A 7,038-nucleotide genomic window follows, 5' to 3' on the forward strand; every position below is an offset into this window, starting at 1 on the left:
ACATTGGAATATTATAAAGGCAAGTCAAGTAAGATCTTGGAAAGGGAAAAGGAATGGTAAACAAAGGAGAAATGCTACCATATGGTGGGGTTCATTTATTTATCATAAAACTGTATGAGCTACTTTGTATATCTCTCTTTTCTTCTGCTCTAGGATGTATAAATTAAACATTTCAGATCTTGGCTGGAGCGATAGCACAGTGGATTGGGCATTTGTCTTGCACACGGCCAACCCAGGTTCAATTCCTCCATCCCTCTCGGAGAGCCCAGCAAGCTACAGAGAGTATCTCGCCCACAGGGCAGAGCCTGGCAAGCTACCTGTGGCGTATTTGATGTGACAAAAACAGTAACAAGTCTCACAATGGAGATTTAATGTTGCCCGCTCGAGCAAATCGATGAGCAACGAGATGACAGTGACAGATCTGAACTAAATGCTTATTCCTGTTTTCCTTACCCAAGTTCAAAATGAGATTTCCTATAATTATTTCTGTAATGTGATCACCTGTCCTTTCAATCCATAATTTCATATGGACTTTTTTGTCAACCAAAAATAAGAATCTGAATCTCTATTTTCTTGTGTTCAGACAAGTATAACAGTATTTCTAAGATGCAAGACCAGTTTATTCACTATCTACTTTTGCTCTCCGATCTCTGTTCCTAAGTTCACTATTAATATTTGAAGGCATTTAATTAGAAATTTATATCCTATTATATATGTATATGTTAAATTTACATACATATACATACTAAAAATATATGTTAAAATCACTATTCATACATAAAGCCACCAGAAAAAGTTTTTCTTACAAAATTAAACCATTTTTAAAAGTTTTCCTAAACATAATTATTTCATGTACTAAATAGGTAACAAATATATCTTCTATCTATGATGTCAACAATGAGCATAATTAATGGCAGATTGGGCTAATAAACTATAAAATAAAAAATTCTTAGCAAATTCTTGACTAATATCACTGTCACTGTCATCCCGTTGTTCATCGATTTGTTCGAGCGGACACCAGTAACGTCTCTCAATGTGAGACTTATTGTTACTGTTTTTGGCATATCCAATATGCCACGAGTAGCTTGCCAGGCTCTGCCATTTGGGCACAATACTCTCGGTAGCTTGCTGGGCTCTCTGAGAGGGGCAGAGAAATCAAACACGGGTCAGCTGCATGAAAGGCGAGCGCCCTACCGCTGTGCTATCCCTCCAGCCCTTTGACTAATATAAAAATTAAAATTCATATTTTAGCTTATCTTTTTCTACATGAACTTGCTTGAAATGCTGTTTAGTGGTTCATCAAATATTGTAAATAAACAGCCATTCCCTTGGAAAGTTAATAAAACCTAAACAAAACAAATGTGTTTGATGTGGCCTAAATCAGTGTAGGCCAAAATTTGAACCTTGAGCTATATATATATATATATATATATATATATATATATATATATATATATATATATATATAGATGGGATCATGGTATCATTGAAATTTGTTAATTTTCTATCACAGATTACCTTTCTGTTCTTCCATCTCTAGTTATTCTGTGCCGTGTTTTAAGATGGGAAATTATACAGCTAAACCCCACTTGTTTCCCTTCAGCAACTCAAAATTATAGCTGGAAATTTCATAGCATAGATAAAAGTGAATATTGGCCTCAGGGTTGCCACTGAGAGCAATTCTCACCTTATTCTTAGTTGCCCTCCACCCCCCAGCTTTTCCAAAGGGGACAATGGCTCTTGAGCCAAATTTTGCATGCACATGATTCCTTCCAGTTTGCACTGCAGTGTATCCTACTTCTTCACTCTGAGGAGCTGTCCTTAGCTACTTCGACCTCTGTTCCTGCAGGTGACAGTATGGCTTTCTGCTGATTTATTAAAAATCTCCCATTTTATGGCTCCTGTGTACTCTCTGGAGTGTGATCATGTGACCAGTATAATGACAATCTGTCTCCCTGCTAACATTTCTCCACTTTGGTTATTTGTTTGATAGAGTGAGGAGCTTCCCTTTTGTTGCCCTTCATCAGAGCTTAATGTCTTTACTTTGGGATCAATATACTTTATGAATAATTTTATTTCCTTCTATTTTTATGGTCTTTTCTCCTCATTATCATACTGAGTTTATTAGCTGGTGCTGTCAGTATCTTTACCCTGTCATATGTTCCTGAGGTACAGTAAATATCACTTGTGTTGTAATTAATATGCACACCCTCTGCAGTAATTAAAGTACAGACCCCTTCAACCAGCTGAGCTTCCTACACTAATTCCACCTTATCTTCATAATGAACTTATTGTAATCTGAAACTACTACTGAATATTGTTCTGTAAGGCTAGAAGAATGAAATCTAACGAGATGCAATAATATTTGTGAACATGTTAATATAAAAAATGAATTTAATTAGTCTAAATCTAATTAAATTTCCCATACAATTAAAAGCCTCCCCTTTCCTCCAGTTTTTAAAAACTAACAAATGGCTCATTATTGCCCTTTCAGTTATTCCTACAAAGAAGCATAGTGGACAAATATTTTTTTTCTTCATAAGATGCACAGAACAAAATGTATAGGAATCATGACATAGTAGGAAAATAGTACTTTTAAAGAACTGCTATATAAGATAAGATACTTTTTTAAGAGTTTAGACAAATCAAAGATATGATCTTTGTTCAAAAGAAAACCTCAAGTACAATACTTTATTAAGACCATTTAAAAATTTAAAAATATACTATATTCTTAAAATATCTGATAGCATATGGACACCCAAGTTACATAAGTGTGCACTCTCTTTCCTAAAGAACTTATATTTTAATGAATAAAATTAATATTGTAGTTCAACAGGTATTTAGTGATAAATTTATAGGGACAAAATAGGTAATGGTTATCACAGAATTGCTAAGCATGAAAAAAGTTTAGTATCTTGATAGAATCAAAACATTGGGCAAGACCTAGATGTTGCTGCATATATTCAGATTTTCTACAGATGAGTTTGTGTAAGTCAGGAAAAATAAGCTCATATCTCAAGATATATAATTGGCACATTGCAGAAACATGGTGGGAAGGAACGTGTACATTTAATAGTGTGTATTTACATTGTCAGGAAACATTTCAGCAAGGAAAGCGAATGTTTAACGTGAGGCTACAGTAAAAAGAGAACAGACATATAAACCTGAAAATTTGGTGAAGGGTCAGACATTACCCAACAATGACAATGTTCTTGGATTATTTCAAGTGGACACAGTTACCAGTAGGGTAGAGTCCTGCTTTTTTTTTTTCTTTTTGGGTCACACCTGGCGATACACAGGGGTTACCCCTGGCTCTGCACTCAGGAATTACTCCTGGCGGTGTTCGGGGGGATGTTGGGAATCGAACCCAGGTAGGCTGCATGCAAGGCAAATGCCCTACCCTCTGTGCTATTGCTCCAGCCCCTAGAGTCCTGCTTCTAGTTATTCACTGTAATAACTTAGACCTCAATATGAAAGAAATCACATCCAAGTCTGTATATTGAGCTAAATTAGTGGATAGCATAGTATTGAGGTACAACACACACACACACACACACACATATACACACAGATGCACAAATGCACACGTACAGGCACAAATACCATCTTGAGAATTTGGAATTTGTTTAGTGGGAAAAACACCTGCTAATTAGAGGAAGACATTTACTTCTTTACAATAGTTCTTTTAATTCATTTGATAGTTTTCCTTAAAATTAAAGCTGGAAGATTTATAAGCTTTGGTACCGCATGTAGTACCTGGAAGTGATCCATAACAACATTTTTACAAACTCTACCATTATCAATTCCTTATTCTGATCCTTTTGAAACAATGAATGGTTAACTATCCAAGAAAATGAACATCTCCTCTAAGTTGGACTTACACGAACTTAATTAAGAAAGAACAGAGAAGAATTAGCATTCATGAGATGATCTCTGTAGGTATCAGTGATCTTAGATATGTGACTATTTTGGGCAATATTGCCTATTCAAACCCCAATTACCACCATTTGTACCAGATATTCTTTCATTGTGTTTTCCCCTATTTCATCCTAGGTCTCTAGTTTGATACTGCACTTTTTGAAAAAATATTATTTATGTACAGGTTTGAGAAGTCAAAGTTATTTCATCACCTAACATACTAAAGAGAGTCTCTTGCCCGCACGCCTGGCTGTCTTCCCCGGGGCCCCTCAGAGGGGATGAATTCCAGTGGCGGCCGAAGACCACAGGAACTTAGCTACAGCCTAGCTACAACCCTCTCCACATGTTCAGACAGGCCTCGTGCATGAAGGTACCGGCAGAGGAACCGAGGTGTGTGTAATCCCATCAACAGCCAAAATCCAGAGAAAGACTTAAAAGCAAGCTCTCAGAAGAGAGTGATGCAAAGAGTCTCTTGTCTGCACACCTGGCTGTCTTCCCTGGGACACCTCGGAGGGGATGAGCTCCAGCTTCCCTCACCACCCCGAGCAGAGCTCCCAGCGGCCAAGGACCACCGGAACCTAGCTACAGCCATGCTGGAAGGTCCCTCTCCACACGTTCGGACAGGCCTCATGCATGAAGGTACTGGCAGAGGAACCCTGGTGCGTGTAATCCCATCAACGGCCAACATCCAGAGAGAGACTTAAAAGCAAGCTCTCAGAAGCGTTATCTTTAGCCTACTTCTCCCTCTGTGAAAAACTGGCAATCTTCTGAGAGTTTCCTGCTCACATGGGACAGCCTTGCAAGCTTCCCATGGTGTATTCATATGCTAAATCCAGTAACAAGCTGGATCTCATTCCCCTGACCCTGAAGAGCCCCCAGTGCAACATCGTTAGGAGGGCCGAGTTGAGATAGACTTCTAAGATCTCAGGGAAAGGACGAAATGAGAGGTTACTGAGCCTGCCCGAGACATCGGTGATTAACGGGATTTTGTGATTTCGTGATTTGTGAACATACTAAAGAAAAATTAAATTATATGCAAGTAAATCTAGTCCTTATTATTACTAAGTAAGTCCTAAGTAGAAACCATATAAGAAGATGACCTAAATAAATAACTTCGGAGGATCTTGTTGTAATGTGTTGAAGCATATTGTGAAATGTTTATAAAAATAAAGTGACAAAAATAATGTTAATTCTGACTAGAAGAGGGGAACATATTCAGAAAGAATTATGATAGCTGGAGCAATAGTCAGTGGGTAGGGCATTTTGTCTTGAATGTGGCTAATTCAGGTTCAATCCCTGGCACTGGAAATGGTTCCCTGAGCCCTGACATGAATGATCCCTGTGCAGAGAGCCAGAAGTAAGCCTGGAGCACTCATGGGTGTGATCCTAAAACCAAAACAAAGTATATGATAGGAGTAAATAGAGACCCTAGAAATTATACCTTTAAGTTTCCTACTTTATTTCACTACTAATTTTGTTACTACTAAAAATTGAATACAGAAAGTCAGTCCATTTTCAATTAGAGAAAAGAAAAAGTGTATATTGACTGGCTGAGTGGGTATATCTCTATGTGTAAGCACTTGTATATATAAGAAAGCAAAAATTTTGAATTCAGAAAATTATGTGATAAGAAATTTGTTTCATTGGATTATTTCAACATTTTAACTAAAAATCCAATAACTCATCTTGACTGACATTTGTTCATATTTAAACTCAGTGTTTAGTTCTCTGAAGACCTTAACCTAATATGAAAGAATAATTTCAAACAGTAGAAAATATTATAAAAATTAGCAACAGTTTGCTCATTAATCTGCATCATAGAAATAGTTCTGTATAAAATATTCTACTTTGATTAAGTAATTTGTGTAACTCCTGGTTTATTCTCCATACTCAACATAGTTTCTGGCAATGCTAGTGTTTATGTGTTGACTTAAAATTTATTATGCAATACTTCTAACTTTGCAATAATTTTTCTTGCAAACAAAGCAAACAATAATGAGATTAGAATCTAGAGTAGAAACAATTCAATGCAGGATTTTAGTTCCTAAACATGGGGCAGGAAGGGGGTGTTATTGTTTGGTTTGGGGTCACACCTGGTGGTGCCCTTCTGGTGTGCACCTGGTGTCACACCAGGGCTAACTCTGGCTCTAAACTCAGGACTCACTACTGGTGGGCTGAAGAGGGACCGTATGGAATTCAGGGATCAAAACTGGGTTGAACAAGTTCGAGACAAGTTCTTTACCCACTTTACTATCTTTCTGGACTCTGGAATATGTGTTTTGAGTGTTTGTTTAGGGGCTCAATCGAAAGCTTTTATTTGTTGACATGCTTTTTATTATGTAACAGCTTTCCTTCAATATATTTATAAGAGACGTGCCATTAAGAAATGTTTCATAAGTGTCATGGTATCTACTCTAATCTCCTAGTCACTTTATTCATTGGAAGTTACCAAATGCTTCTGACCTGTCATCCACCAAATATATGTCACTCAGTGCCCCCTGGATATCTACCTTTAAAAAAAAAAGCATATGCCATTTGCATCTGAGGCTGCTACCACCACACTGGATTGTTATAGCTCCCTCAGTGGGTGGTATCATCTACTTTGGGAAACTAAATCATTGTCCCTTAATAATGTCCAGCTGAAACAAAGACTAAACCTTGATAACTAAATGATAAGATGGAAAATACAACATTCCAGAACACTTATAGAAAAAAAAATCTTGGAAAAAAGTCATTAATAAGGAAGAGGAAGATTTGAGATTGTTTTACAAATTTATTGTTTGGGTAAGATAGTTACAATAGTTAATGCTTATGGTCTTAGTGTATAGAGCTTATGTCCCTTCATCCCCACAAAGAACCCTAGACCCTCCACTGCTTTCCTCATTGCTACTTCTATTCTGCCTCTTACTTTCAACCTACCTCAACTGATTGTAATCTGTATTGTAATCCAAAACCAAGAGTCGTCATTATTTGATGCTGTGTTTTCCCTTATCTTATTTCTCTTCATACCACTGATGAGTGACATCGCCTGGCACTTGTTCTTTCTCTTACTTATTTCCCTTAACATGATGCTCTATGAGTCCATCCAAGTTGCAACAAAAAATAGGTCTCATTTTTTTC

This window comes from Sorex araneus, chromosome X, assembly GCF_027595985.1.
Source record: "Sorex araneus isolate mSorAra2 chromosome X, mSorAra2.pri, whole genome shotgun sequence".
Taxonomy (NCBI): domain Eukaryota; kingdom Metazoa; phylum Chordata; class Mammalia; order Eulipotyphla; family Soricidae; genus Sorex; species Sorex araneus.